The following is a 16,071-nucleotide window of genomic DNA, read 5'->3' as shown; positions in this document are numbered from 1 at the left end:
ATTTGCTTCGACGGAACTGAAGGTTGTCGAAATCGTCGAGGACTGACCCGAGAGAGGACCTGGCTAGGCGCCCTCTTCCCGTGCTCCGAGGGACCATCGAGCACCGCTGAATCTTCACCGAAGCGCCCTGGAAGTCAGACCCTCGAAAGGCTGCCGACCCGAGACGGGACCGCCGAGGAGATCGAAGTGAAGCACCCGGACATCGACGCTGTCGAAGTCCATTGCCGTCGACCAGGGTTCGCAGGTCTGTGTAACCGCTGGAGGCCCGTCGAAGTTGTGTTGCCCCGCCGTGGGAACCACTTGACGCCGTGCCGCCGACGACCGGAGCCGTCTGCTCCTTGCCGAAGAACATTTGCCTTGAAGGACTCCCTCGTCCGCATCGTCGGCCGCTTTGTCCCGCCGGAGAAAGTCGAGGACGACCAACGCGCCGAGGAGAATCCGCCGGTGGGTTTCCCGCCACCTCACGACCCCAAAGACTCGAGCGACTCGACGCCCTTGCTGGGCCACCGTCACCCACAATCTTTGCGGTCCAGAACTAGTGTCGCCGAGGTGCCCCGCACGCCTCTTCCTCGCAGGACGCCGACGTCTCGACGCCGACGAGCACCGCTCGGATCGAAGCCTGCCGCCTCATCGACGCCGTTCTACCTTGTTTGTTGTCGGACGTTCGACGCCCCGTGTCTCCCGCTTGAAAGGGAAGGCATTCAAGAAGGGCCGTCGATTCCCCGACACCGAACACCGAGTTTCTCGACGCCTCTCGACGATCCGTGACTCCTGCTTTAAAGGGGGTCATTCAAGAGGGATCTGTCGACGCCTCTTCGAAGAACTCGACTCCACCAGGTACATTGGGGGGGTAAAAACATTATAGGAGAGAAATAGACTATTGAACAATATATGGACTGGGCTGGTGTTATATCTCTTTATTTTACAGGTTGCCCAGGTGGGGGGATCTCCACACAGAACTGTGTCCAGTGGTAGGGGCCAGTATTCTGCCTATTGTTTCAACCCTCTGTTATCTCTCCCCTCTCTATTGCTGGTTTCCTTCTTATTGATCTGTGTGCCATTTTAACAGTATTGTGAATGCACTTTAATGAGGTCTAATATTAGTGGTACCACTTTAGAATTGTAGATATTTACCATTGCTGATTTTCCTGAGCACAAAGTGCGTTATTGTGATAAGTGTACATAACCCTTGAATATTAATTATATAAAGACTGTGTTTTCAGTAATACAGTGTGTGGACATTCCTTTGTGGGGGCTTGGGGGATACACTGTACTTAAGAACCAGCCTGCATCACCTCCTGAGAAGCTAGGCCTTGATTGCTCGTCCATAGCTACCGTAATCGAGAATCTTGGCTGGGGTCTTCTGTGCCTCTCCTCTACCATATAGAGAGCGGAAGTACAGACCCCCCCACCGGTCTTGACAAGCTGGTGGCAGCGGTGGGATGCTTATGGTTTTAAGAATCAGTGTATAACCGTGCCACTTACAAAATATCCGCACTTTATTAGATTAAGGTTTGGGTGTGTTCCAAATAACTGCATTACAAGCAATGGAGTCCATTGCAAATGGTAAATTGACTCGGATGAGCTTAGAGGCTCTCCAGAGTGCTTGTGAAGCCAGGGAGTTAGACTTTGTGGATAAGTCTAGGGCTGAGCTGATAGCTGCCCTGGTGGATTACCAGACTGATGGTGAAACTCTTGAGGAAGGGGGGGATGCAACCAGTGAGGACTCTGCCCCTGGGGTTGTCGCTGAATCTGTTTCTGGGAATGCCACCATTCCTGCTGCCTCTGTTCCAAACCCCAGCAATTCCATGGAACTTGAGTTATTAAGGATGAAGTTAGCCTTTGAATATCGCAAGTTGGAAATAGAAGCTGAGCTTAAGAAAGAGGAGCTGGCACAGCAAGTGGAACTCAAGAATAGGGATCTTGCGCTCAAAGACAAGGACACTGAATGTCAGAGAATCCAGCTAGAGAGAGCTAGAGTGGAGACTTCAGCTAGACCAATTGAGAGTGGCAGGTCCCCAGCCACCAAGTTTATGAAAGATTTGGTTGGTGTGTTTGTGGAGGGTTCAGATATCCTCCAATGGATTGAAGCGTTTGAAATGGCTTGTGCAATTCATGATGTAGATAAAAGAGATTGGGCTAAGTGTTTGTTAAGCAGAGTGCCTCAAACCGGGTATGACTGTATTCTGAAGCTGAGTGTGGAAGAAAGGGGTCAGTACGAGTGTATGAAGTCTGCTTTGATTGCCAAGTTTGGCAAGACACCTACCCAATACCTTAAAAGGTTCAGGGATTTTAAGAAAAGAGAGAATGTGTCTTGGGTTGACTGGGTGAGTACTGCGCACATGAACATGATGGGGTAGATTGATGGTTACAAGGTGAAAACTTTTGTTGAGTTGTCCCACCTCTTGTTTTTTGAGCATTTTTCTGAAGCCTGTTCACCAGAGCTGCGTCAGTATGTGGCTGACCAGAACATTTTGGACCCCTTTAAGCTGGCTAGGTTGGCTGACAAGTGGGTCTCCCATCGGGTGTCCCCTAAGGACCCCAGTGGGAAGGACAAGGACAAAGAAAAGGGGGCCTCTCAGAAAGCTGAGGAGTCCCAAAAGCAGTCACAGTCGGGTAAACCAAAACCTTCCTCTCCTAAGACCCAAAAATCTAGTGGGGATAAGTCCTCTGTGGGTGGGAATAAGAGTAGTGGTCCACCTGCTGCAAAGCAGGTTCCCAGTGGTTCCAGTACCGTACCCCGCACTCCTGGCACTTGTTGGGACTGTGGGGCTCTGGATCACAAAAGGGGTGACCCCAAGTGTAAAGGTAAGGCACTTGGAGTACAGGCTGTCAGCCTGACCTACCCTTACCCCGTGTCTGAGGTGGAGGCCACTGTCCTCCCCTCCTCTACCGGAATCACCTTTGGTGCTCCGGTAGAGATTTCCTTAGTGTCCCTTGGGGCCTGGGACCAGTACGCAGAAGTACTGGCAACTATCCCACAGAACACCCGTAGGTTTTTGAGAAGTGTCCTCTTGAATGGCCAGCCTTCTACTGGTTTGAGAGACACTGGGGCAAGCATGACAGTGGTGGACAGGACCCTGCTCAAGCCAGAGGACTATGAAGGTGCTCCTCTGCAAACCACCAGATTAGCTGGTGGGCCTCCCAAATTATCACCTGTAGCCTTAGTCACACTCATGATTGGAGACAAGACAGCAAAGCTTCCTGTCCTGGTTCAGGACAATGTCCCTGCTAACATTCTGTTAGGTAATGATCTAGTGGAGTTGGGGTTGATCTCGGATGGTCTTCCCCTGACTGCTGCTGCGGTCACTAGGTCACAGGTGACACCGGGTCTGGCTGTGAGTCAGGTACCCGAGCCAAAGGCGAGGCCTAAGGCAAGAAGAAGGAAGACCAAGAAGGCCACCTCTGTGGAGGGAACACCTTCTCTTCCTGCTGTTCCGACAGCACCCATTGGGATCCATGCTCCGGACGGGCTGGGTCCAGTGGAAAACCCAAACTCAACTCCTGTGGGAGAAGAGACAGAAGACTCTCCTGTAGGAGAGGTTCTCAACCCGGAGGATCATCCCGACCTTCAATGCTTGTTAGCTGAAGGGGGACCCTCCCGGGCAGACTTCTGTAAGGGACAGAGAGAGTGCCACTCTCTCGAGGGTCTGAGGAAACAGGCCCTGTCCCAGGCACAAGGTGAAGTGCCTAGGACATTCAAGATTTATTGGGAGGGTGAGCTCCTTGTTAGTGAGCCCACTAAGCCTGAACCTGGTGCCCGCAAGAGGTTGGTGGTACCCCAGGTTTACAGGCCCTTCCTACTGCAGTTGGCGCATGAGGTGCCCTTGGCTGGTCATCTTGGGACCAAGAAGACTAAGCAGAGGCTCTCTGCCCATTTCTACTGGCCACGGATGGGAGTAGAGGTGGAGTCCCACTGCAGGACCTGCCCAACTTGTCAGTTGTCTGGCAAGACTGGAGGCAGGGTCATTGCCCCACTGCAGCCATTACCAGTGGTTGGCACACCATTTGAGAGGGTGGGCATCGACATCGTCGGTCCCCTTGACCCTCCCACTTCAGGTGGACATCGGTTCATCCTGGTCTTGGTAGATCATGCCACCAGGTACCCTGAGGCAATACCCCTTCGGACTGTTACTGCCAAGGTGGTTGCCAGGGCTCTCCTGGGCATTTTCACCCGTGTTGGATTCCCCAAGGAGGTTGTCTCTGACAGAGGATCCAACTTCATGTCTAGTTACATGAAAACCATGTGGAAAGAGTGCGGGGTAACCTACAAGTTCTCCACCTCTTACCACCCCCAGACCAATGGTCTGGTTGAGAGATTTAACAAAACTCTCAAGGGCATGCTAGGTGCTTTGGAAGAGCCCCTAAGGAGGAAATGGGATCTCCTCCTGCCATGCCTGCTGTTTGCTTACAGAGAGGTACCTCAAGAGGGTGTTGGTTTCAGCCCCTTTGAGTTACTCTTTGGACATCCCGTGAGGGGGCTCCTCGCCTTGATCCGAGAAGGCTTGGAAGCCACCCCTCCAGGTCCCGCCAAGCAAGTGGGGGACTATGTGTTAGGCCTCAGGCGGAGGATGACACAATTGATGGGTCAGGCAACAGCAAATCTCAAGGCCAGCCAGGAATTGAATAAGTACTGGCATGACCTGAAAGCTTCGCAAGTGGATTGGACTCCGGGACAGGAAATCCTTGTGATGGAGCCTACCAAGCCTAGAGCTTTGGCAGACAAGTGGACTGGACCCTTCAGGATCATCTCCAAGATGGGCGAAGTCAATTATCTGGTTGACATGGGAGCCTCTGGGGTAGCCCCCCAGGTATTCCATGTCAACAGGCTCAAGCCTTTCCACAGGCGAGCAGAGGTCTCATGTCTCTTGCTAGCTTCAGGGCAAGAGGAGGATGAGAGTGAGCCCCTTCCTGATTTGCTGCATAGCAACCCTCAGGATGGCTCAGTGGAGGGAGTACAACTCTCTCCAGATTTGACAACAGAGCAGCAGAGGGCCTGCAGGGCTTTGCTCCAGCAGTATGCCTCTCTGTTTTCACTGACACCGGGCCTTACACCGTGGTGTAAGCACGAAATTGACACTGGTGACAGTGTGCCTGTCAAAAGCAGGAGCTATCGTATGTCAGATACCGTCAAAAACCACATCCAGGCTGAGGTCGCCAAGATGTTGGATCTGGGTGTTATTGAACCCTCCACCAGTCCCTGGTCCAGTCCAGTGGTCCTTGTCCCCAAGGCAAGTTCCCAGGCGGGTACCAAAGATTGGAGGTTCTGTGTGGACTACCGAGGAGTCAATGCCGTCACCAAAACTGACGCGCACCCATTGCCCAGGGCTGATGAGCTCGTGGACACTATAGGTGCTGCCAAATTTGTGAGCACCTTTGACCTTACCTCAGGCTATTGGCAAATAGCTCTGACGGACCATGCCAAGGAAAAGACGGCATTCTCCACACCTGAGGGACTCTACCAGTTTAGGGTCATGCCCTTTGGGTTGAAGAATGCCCCTGCCACCTTCCAGAGATTGGTCAACCATGCGCTCAGTGGGCTGGAAGCCTTTTGTGTGGCTTACTTAGACGACATTGCCGTCTACAGTTCCACCTGGGAAGAGCATTTGACACATCTGGATAAGGTGTTGCAGGCCTTGAAAAGGGCTAACCTCACTATCAAGGCCACCAAGTGCCAGATAGCTCAGGGGAAAGTTACCTATCTTGGTCATGAGGTAGGAGGGGGTCAAATCCAACCTCTCTCCAGTAAAGTACAGGACGTACAGAACTGGGAGACTCCCACTACTCAAACCCAGGTGAGAGCCTTTTTGGGCCTCACTGGGTACTATCGCAATTTCATGGCAGACTATGGAACCATAGCTGCACCCCTGACAGCTCTAACTTCACCCAAACAACCTAGGAAGGTTAATTGGACTGAAGACTGTCAGAGGGCCTTTGATGGCTTGAAAGAAAGTCTGTGTAGGGCACCTGTGTTGAGTGCGCCTGACTACAGCCGACCCTTTATCGTCCAGACGGATGCCTGCGACACCGGAATTGGAGCTGTCTTGTCCCAGTTAGATGACAAAGGGCGAGAACATCCTATCATATTCATCAGTAGACAACTCAAGGGTAGAGAACTTAGGTGGGCTACTGTTGAAAAGGAATGTTTTAGTATAGTTTGGAGCCTTAGGCGTTTTAGGCCCTACCTTACGGGGTCCACCTTCAAGGTCCAAACAGATCATAAGCCCCTGAAGTGGCTTATGCAGATGAAGGGTGAGAATCCGAAATTGCTCAGGTGGTCGATTAGCCTACAAGGGCTAGACTTCACCATAGAGCACAGACCAGGGAAGAGTCACGATAATGCAGATGGCCTTTCCAGAAGGTATGTTGACCGTCTGGATGAGGGTGTCTATCCCGTGGGAGATTAGGCACCCTCCACCTCAGTCTGGGGGGGGCGACTGTGATGCCGGAAATGCATCTGAGGGACAGGGCCTCTGAATCCTTGTCCTTTTTCTGTTTTTACCGTGTGTTCTGTCATGTTTTCTGCCCAGGAGTCCATTTGGGACTCCTGGCAGTGCAGCTCTCTCTTTTGGTTTGGTGAACAGACCCATGGGATACCCTTATGGCACCCATGGGTAGGGGTACAACCCTGTGCCCCTAGTGTATGTTTTTTGGCACCTGTGGGTGGCCCACAGAGCAGGGTATGGGCTGGTGGCAGCTCCATGCTGAATTAGACAGGTGCTCTGGGCGTCCTCCATTTTGGGATACCCAGGCCCTGCCATTGGGATCAGTTGATTCCTGATAGAAAACAAGATGGCCCCTGTGGCCTCTTGCTTTCTATTGCCTGTTGTCTTGTTTTTCCCAAAGTCCTGGGAAGCCCTGACTCTGTCCCTTCCCCCTGACTGGCTGTTGGGTGGAAGTTCCATATATGGTGTTGTTGTGAAGGCCCAGCTAGACTGACTGGAGCCTTCCCAGTGACTGTATGTTGTGGGTACCTCCTGTGGGTGGGACCTGGGTGAATGGAGTGTGTGACCAATATACACTCCTTGTTGTGGTTGTCTGGTTTCTGGCATGAGAGACAAAGACTGAGACAGCCCTGCCCGAAACTGGCCTGAATGCAGTGTGTAGTGTTGAATGGCTGGGTACTTGTCCCAATCCACATTCCTTGTTGTGAGTGTCTGAAAGGGAGGAGTGTGGCCTGAATGCACTGTGTGCCTGATTGGCTGACTGACTGCATGAATGCCCTGCTGTGTGATTGGCTGCTGTGTGTGTGCCAGCAGTGTGGATGAGAGACAGAATAGTATATCTGGGGACCTCTCACCACTGGAAATTGTTCAGAAGCATTCAGAAGCTGAGTCTCCACTCAAGAGTAACTGGATTTGCTGATCCTCGACGTCCAGCTGGAAGAAGAAGACTTGCTGTGGCATTTGCTTCGACGGAACTGAAGGTTGTCGAAATCGTCGAGGACTGACCCGAGAGAGGACCTGGCTAGGCGCCCTCTTCCCGTGCTCCGAGGGACCATCGAGCACCGCTGAATCTTCACCGAAGCGCCCTGGAAGTCAGACCCTCGAAAGGCTGCCGACCCGAGACGGGACCGCCGAGGAGATCGAAGTGAAGCACCCGGACATCGACGCTGTCGAAGTCCATTGCCGTCGACCAGGGTTCGCAGGTCTGTGTAACCGCTGGAGGCCCGTCGAAGTTGTGTTGCCCCGCCGTGGGAACCACTTGACGCCGTGCCGCCGACGACCGGAGCCGTCTGCTCCTTGCCGAAGAACATTTGCCTTGAAGGACTCCCTCGTCCGCATCGTCGGCCGCTTTGTCCCGCCGGAGAAAGTCGAGGACGACCAACGCGCCGAGGAGAATCCGCCGGTGGGTTTCCCGCCACCTCACGACCCCAAAGACTCGAGCGACTCGACGCCCTTGCTGGGCCACCGTCACCCACAATCTTTGCGGTCCAGAACTAGTGTCGCCGAGGTGCCCCGCACGCCTCTTCCTCGCAGGACGCCGACGTCTCGACGCCGACGAGCACCGCTCGGATCGAAGCCTGCCGCCTCATCGACGCCGTTCTACCTTGTTTGTTGTCGGACGTTCGACGCCCCGTGTCTCCCGCTTGAAAGGGAAGGCATTCAAGAAGGGCCGTCGATTCCCCGACACCGAACACCGAGTTTCTCGACGCCTCTCGACGATCCGTGACTCCTGCTTTAAAGGGGGTCATTCAAGAGGGATCTGTCGACGCCTCTTCGAAGAACTCGACTCCACCAGGTACATTGGGGGGTAAAAACATTATAGGAGAGAAATAGACTATTGAACAATATATGGACTGGGCTGGTGTTATATCTCTTTATTTTACAGGTTGCCCAGGTGGGGGGATCTCCACACAGAACTGTGTCCAGTGGTAGGGGCCAGTATTCTGCCTATTGTTTCAACCCTCTGTTATCTCTCCCCTCTCTATTGCTGGTTTCCTTCTTATTGATCTGTGTGCCATTTTAACAGTATTGTGAATGCACTTTAATGAGGTCTAATATTAGTGGTACCACTTTAGAATTGTAGATATTTACCATTGCTGATTTTCCTGAGCACAAAGTGCGTTATTGTGATAAGTGTACATAACCCTTGAATATTAATTATATAAAGACTGTGTTTTCAGTAATACAGTGTGTGGACATTCCTTTGTGGGGGCTTGGGGGATACACTGTACTTAAGAACCAGCCTGCATCACCTCCTGAGAAGCTAGGCCTTGATTGCTCGTCCATAGCTACCGTAATCGAGAATCTTGGCTGGGGTCTTCTGTGCCTCTCCTCTACCATATAGAGAGCGGAAGTACAGACCCCCCCACCGGTCTTGACAACAAGTAACCCCAAGTCTGTTTTCAGAGCGGAATCTCAGACATTCTGCCGACCGGCACAACATACAGATATGGGCCTCGGGTGTACAAGCCACCAAGAAAAATAGGGAACCCCATGCATTTCCGAAAAGAGGGCACCCGTGGGAATCCGCAGAGGTATGATTTGCGCACATCACCCAAGAATTTATTACCCATACACCCCCGCAAAGCCCGAAATGTGAGGAAAAAAATTCATTTTCAGCAGATTTCGCTAGGCGCACTCATCGAAACACGCCCCCAACAACACATGGCCTACCGTCCCGCGTTCCCACAGGTGTCCCGATGAAAACAGCATCTCGCATGTGCGGGTGCACCTACCTGGCTGCCAATGGGAAGGCCTAAAACACAAGTAACCCCAAGTCTGTTTTCAGAGCGGAATCTCAGACATTCTGCTGACCGGCACAACATACAGATATGGGCCTCGGGTGTCCAAGCCACCAAGAAAAAAAGGGAACCCCATGCATTTCCGAAAAGAGGGCACCCGTGGGAATCCGCAGAGGTATGATTTGCGCACATTACCCCAGAATTTATTACCCAGACACCCCCGCAAAACCCGAAATGTGAGGAAAAAAATGCATTTTCCGCACATGTCGCTAGGCGCACTCATCGAAACACACCCCCAACAACACATGGCCTACCGTCCCGCGTTCCCACAGGTGTCCTGATGAAAACAGCATCTCACATGTGTGGGTGCACCTACCTGGCTGCCAAGGGGAATGCCTAAAACACAAGTAACCCCAAATCTGTATTCAGTGCGGAATCTCAGACATTCTACCGACCGGCACAGCATACAGATATGGGCCTCGGGTGTCCATGCCACCAAGGAAAACAGGGAACCCCATGCATTTCCGAAAAGAGGACACCGGTGGGAATCCGCAGAGGTATGATTTGCGCACATCGCCTTAGAATTTATTACCCAGACACGCCCGCAAATTCTGAATTGTGGGGGGAAAAAAACGCATTTTCCGCATTTTTCGCTCGGCGCCCCCATCGAAACACGCCCCCAACAACACATGGCCTACCGTCCCGCATTCCTACAGGTGTCCGGATGAAAACAGAACATCACATGTGTGGGTGCACCTACCTGACTGCCAAGTGGAAAGCCTAAAACACAAGAAACCCCAGTCTGTTTTCAGAGCAGAATCTCAGACATTCTGCTGACCGGCACAACATACAAAAATGGGCCTCGGGTGTCCAATCCACCAAGAAAAATAGGGAACCCCATGCATTTCCGAAAAGAGGGCTCCCGTGGGAATCCTCAGAGGTATGATTTGCACACATCACCCCAGAATTTATTACACAGACACCCCTGCAAAGCCCGAAATGTGAGGAAAAAAATGCATTTTCCGCACATGTCGCTAGTCGCACTCATCGAAACACGCCCCCAACAACACATGGCCTACCGTCCCACGTTCCCACAGGTGTCCGATGAAAACAGCATCTCACATGTGTGGGTGCACCTACCTGGCTGCCAAGGGGAAAGCCTAAAACACAAATAACCCCAAGTCTGTTTTCAGAGCGGAATTTCAGACATTCTGCCGACCGGCACAACATACAGATATGGGCCTCGGGTGTCCAAGCCACCAAGAAAAATAGGGAACCCCTTGCATTTCCGAAAAAAAGGCACCCGTGGGAATCCAAAGAGGTATGATTTGCGCACATCACCCCAGAATGTATTACCCAGACACCCCACCAAAGCCCGAAATGTGAGGAAAAAAATGCATTTTCCGCACATGTCGCTAGTCGCACTCATCGAAACACGCCCCCAACAACACATGGCCTACCGTCCCACCTTCCCACAGGTGTCCCGATGAAAACGGCATCTCACATGTGTGGGTGCACCTACCTGGCTGCCAAGGTGAAAGCCTAAAACACAAGTAACCCCAAGTCTGTTTTCAGTGCGGAATCTCAGACATTCTACCGACCGGCACAACATACAGATATGGGCCTCGGGTGTCCAAGCCACCAAGGAAAACAGGGAACCCCATGCATTTCCGAAAAGAGGACACCGGTGGGAATCCGCAGAGGTATGATTTGCGCACATCGGCCCAGAATTTATTACCCAGACACCCCCGCAAAACCCGAAATGTGAGGAAAAAAATGCATTTTCCGCACATGTCGCTAGGCGCACTCATCGAAACACGCCCCCAACAACACATGGCCTACCGTCCCGCATTCCCACAGGTGTCCCGATGAAAACAGAACATCACATGTGTGGGTGCACCTACCTGGCTGCCAAGTGGAAAGCCTAAAACACAAGTAACCCCAAGTCTGTCTTCAGAACGGAATCTCAGACATTCTGCCGACCGGCACAACATACATACATGGGCCTCGGGTGTCCAAGCCACCAAGGAAAATAGGGAAACCCATGCATTTCCGAAAAGAGGACACCCTTGGGAATCCGCAGAGGTCTGATTTGCGCACATCGCCCCAGAATTTATTACCCAGACACCCCTGCAAAGTCCGAAATGTGGGGGAAAAATGCATTTTCCGCACATTTCGCTGGGCGCACCCATCGAAACACGCCCCCAACAACACATGGCCTACCGTCCCGCATTCCCACAGGTGTCCCGATGAAAATGGTATCTCACATGTGTGGGTGCACCTACCTGGCTGCCAAGAGGAACGCCTAAAGCACAAGTAACCCCAAGTCTGTTTTCAGAGCTGAATCTCAGACATTCTTCCGACCTGCATAACATACAGATATGGGACTCGGGTGTCCAAGCCACCAAGGAAAATAGGGAACCCCATGCATTTCTGAAAAGAGGACACCGGTGGGAATCCACAGAGGTATGATTTGCACACATCGCCCCAGAATTTATTACCTAGACACCCCCGCAAAATCCGAAATATGGGGAAATAAATGCATTTTCCGCACATTTCGCTCGACGCACCCATCAAAACACGCCCCCAACAACACATGGCCTACCGTCCCGCGTTCCCACAGGTGTCCCGATAAAAATGGCACCTCACATGTGTGGGTGCACCTACCTGGCTGCCAAGGGGAAAGCCTAAAACACAAGTAACCCCAAGTCTGTTTTCAGAGCGGAATCTCAGACATTCTGCCGACTGGTACAGCATACAGATATGGCCCTCGGGTGTCCAAGCCACCAAGGAAAACATGGAACCCCATGCATTTCCCAAAAGAGGACATCCGTGGGAATCCACAGAGGTATGATTTGCACACATCGCCCCAGAATATATTACCCAGACACCCTTGCAAAGTCCAAAATGTGGGGGAAAAAATGCATTTTCCGCAAATTTCACTCGGCGCACCCATCGAAAAACACGCCCCCAACAACACTTGGCCTACTGTCCAGCATTCCCACAGGTGTCCCGATGAAACCGGTACCTCACATGTGTGGGTGCACCTACCTGGCTGCCAAGGGGAAAGCCTAAAACACAAGTAACCCCAAGTCTGTTTTCAGAGCGGAATCTCAGACATTCTGCCGACCGGCACAACATACAGATATGGGCCTTGGGTGTCCAAGCCACCAAGGAAAATAGGGAACCCCATGCATTTCCAAAAAGAGGACACCCGTGGGAGTCCGCAGAGGTATTATTTCCGCACATCGCCCCAGAATTTATTACCCAGACACCCCCGCAAATTCCGAAATGTGGGGAAAAAAATGCATTTTACACACATTTCGCTCGGCGCACCCATCGAAACACGCCCCCAACAACACATGTTCTACCATCTCGCATTCCCACAGGTGTCCCAATGAAACTGGTACCTCACATGTGTGGGTGCAACTACCTGGCTGCCAAGGGAAAAGCCTAAAACACAAGTAACCCCAAGTCTGTTTTCAGAGCGGAATCTCAGACATTCTACCGACCGGCACAGCATACAGATATGGGCCTCAGGTGTCCAAGCCACCAAGGAAAACAGGGAACCCCATGCATTTCCGAAAAGAGGACACCGGTGGGAATCCACAGAGGTATGATTTGCGCATATCGCCCCAGAATTTATTACCCAGACACCCCCGCAAATTCTGAATTGTGGGGAAAAAAACGCATTTTCCGTACATTTCGCTCGGCGCCCCCATCGAAACACGCCCCCAACAACACATGGCCTACCGTCCCGCATTCCCACAGGTGTCCTGATGAAAACGGAACATCACATGTGTGGTTGGACCTACCTGGCTCCAAGTGGAAAGCCTAAAACACAAGTAACCCCAAGTCTGTTTTCAGAGCGGAATCTCAGACATTCTGCCGACCGGCACAACATACAGATATGGGCCTCGGGTGTACAAGCCACCAAGGAAAATAGGGAACCCCATGCATTTCCGAAAAGAGGGCACCCGTGGGAATCCGCAGAGGTATGATTTGCGCACATCACCCCAGAATTTATTACCCAGACACCCCCGCAAAGCCCGAAATGTGAGGAAAAAAATTCATTTTCCGCACATGTCGCTAGGCGCACTCATCGAAACACGCCCCCAACAACACATGGCCTACCGTCCCGCGTTCCCACAGGTGTCCCGATGAAAACAGCATCTCACATGTGTGGGTGCACCTACCTGGCTGCCAAGGGGAATGCCTAAAACACAAGTAACCCCAAGTCTGTTTTCAGTGCGGAATCTCAGACATTCTACCGACCGGCACAGCATACAGATATGGGCCTCGGGTGTCCAAGGCCACCAAGGAAAACAGGGAACCCCATGCATTTCCGAAAAGAGGGCACCCGTGGGAATCCGCAGAGGTATGATTTACGCACATCACCCCAGAATTTATTACCCAGACACCCCCGCAAAGCCCGAAATGTGAGGAAAAAAATGCATTTTCCGCACATGTCGCTAGGCGCACTCATCGAAACACGCCCCCAACAACACATGGCTTACCGTCCCACGTTCCCACAGGTGTCCGATGAAAACGGCATCTCACATGTGTTGGTGCACCTACCTGGCTGCCGAGGGGAAAGCCTAAAACACAAGTAACCCCAAGTCTGTTTTCAGAGCGGAATCTCAGACATTCTGCCGACCGGCACAACATACAGATATGGGCCTCGGGTGTCCAAGCCACCAAGAAAAATAGGGAACCCCATGCATTTCCGAAAAGAGGGCACCCGTGGGAATCCACAGAGGTATGATTTGCGCACATCACCCCAGAATGTATTACCCAGACACCACCGCAAAGCCCAAAATGTGGGGAAAAAAACGCATTTTCTGTGCATTTCACTCGACGCACCCATTGAAACACGCCCCCAACAACACATGGCCTACTGTCCCACGTTCCCATAGGTGTCCCAATGAAAACGGTACCTCACATGTGTGGGTGCACATACCTGGCTGCCAAGAGGAAAGCCTAAAACACAAGTAACCCCAAGTCTGTTTTCAGAGCGGAATCTCAGACATTCTGCCGACCGGCACAACATACAGATATGGGCCTCGGGTGTCCAAGCCACCAAGGAAAAAAGGGAACCCCATGCATTTCCAAAAAAAGGACACCCGTGGGAATCCATAGAGGTATGATTTGCACACATCGCCCAAGAATGAATTATCCAGACACCCCCGCAAAGTCCGAAATGTGGGGAAAAAAACGCATTTTCTGCGCATTTCACTCGACGCACCCATTGAAACACGCCCCCAACAACACATGGCCTACCGTCCCACGTTCCCATAGGTGTCCCAATGAAAACGGTACCTCACATGTGTGGGTGCACCTACCTGGCTGCCAAGGGGAAAGCCTAAAACACAAGTAACCCCAAGTCTGTTTTCAGTGCAGAATCTCAGACATTCTACCGACCGGCACAGCATACAGATATGGGCCTCGGGTGTCCAAGCCACCAAGAAAAATAGGGAACCCCATGCATTTCCGAAAAGAGGGCACCCGTGGGAATCCACAGAGGTATGATTTGCGCACATCACCCCAGAATGTATTACCCAGACACCACCGCAAAGCCCAAAATGTGAGGAAAAAAATGCATTTTCCGCACATGTCGCTAGGCGCACTCATCGAAACACGCCCCCAACAACACATGGCTTACCGTCCCACGTTCCCACAGGTGTCCGATGAAAATGGCATCTCACATGTGTTGGTGCACCTACCTGGCTGCCGAGGGGAAAACCTAAAACACAAGTAACCCCAAGTCTGTTTTCAGAGCGGAATCTCAGACATTCTGCCGACCGGCACAACATACAGATATGGGCCTCGGGTGTCCAAGCCACCAAGAAAAATAGGGAACCCCATGCATTTCCGAAAAGAGGGCACCCGTGGGAATCCACAGAGGTATGATTTGCGCACATCACCCCAGAATGTATTACCCAGACACCACCGCAAAGCCCAAAATGTGAGGAAAAAAATGCATTTTCCGCACATGTCGCTAGGCGCACTCATCGAAACAAGCCCCAAACAACACATGGCCTACCGTCCCACGTTCCCACAGGTGTCCCGATGAAAACGGCATCTCACATGTGTGGATGCACCTACCTGGCTGCCAAGGGGAAAGCCTAAAACACAAGTAACCCCAAGTCTGTTTTCAGTGCGGAATCTCAGACATTCTACCGACCGGCACAACATACAGATATGGGCCTCGGGTGTCCAAGCCACCAAGGAAAACAGGGAACCCCATGCATTTCCGAAAAGAGGACACTGGTGGGAATCCGCAGAGTTATGATTTGCGCACATCGCCCCAGAATTTATTACCCAGACACCCCCGCAAATTCTGAATTGTGGGGAAAAAAACGCATTTTCCGCACATTTCGCTCGGCGCCCCCATCGAAACACGACCCCAACAATACATGGCCTACCGTTCCGCATTCCCACAGGTGTCCCGATGAAAACGGAACCTCACATGTGTGGGTGCACCTACCTGGTTGCCAAGGGGAAAGCCTAAAACACAAGCAACCCCAAGTCTGTTTTCAGAGCGGAATCTCAGACATTCTGCTGCCTGGCACAGCATACAGATATGGCCCTCGGGTGTCCAAGCCACCAAGGAAAACAGGGAACCCCATGCATTTCTGAAAAGAGGACAACAGTGGGAATCTACAGAGGTATGATTTGTACACATCGCCCGAGAATGTATTACCCAGACACCCCCGCAAAGTCCAAAATGTGGGGAAAAAATGCATTTTCCGCACATTTCGCTCGGCGCACTCATCGAAACACGCCCCCACCAACACATGGCTTACTGTCCAGCATTCCCACAGGTGTCCCGATGAAACCGATACCTCACAGTTGTGGATGCACCTACCTGGCTGCCAAGGGGA

The sequence above is a fragment of the Ambystoma mexicanum genome, chromosome 12, assembly GCF_040938575.1.
Source record: "Ambystoma mexicanum isolate Mex_15411 chromosome 12, UKY_AmexF1_1, whole genome shotgun sequence".
Taxonomy (NCBI): domain Eukaryota; kingdom Metazoa; phylum Chordata; class Amphibia; order Caudata; family Ambystomatidae; genus Ambystoma; species Ambystoma mexicanum.
The sequence above is the reverse complement of the archived record's forward strand: the minus strand, read 5'-3'. Positions refer to the sequence as shown.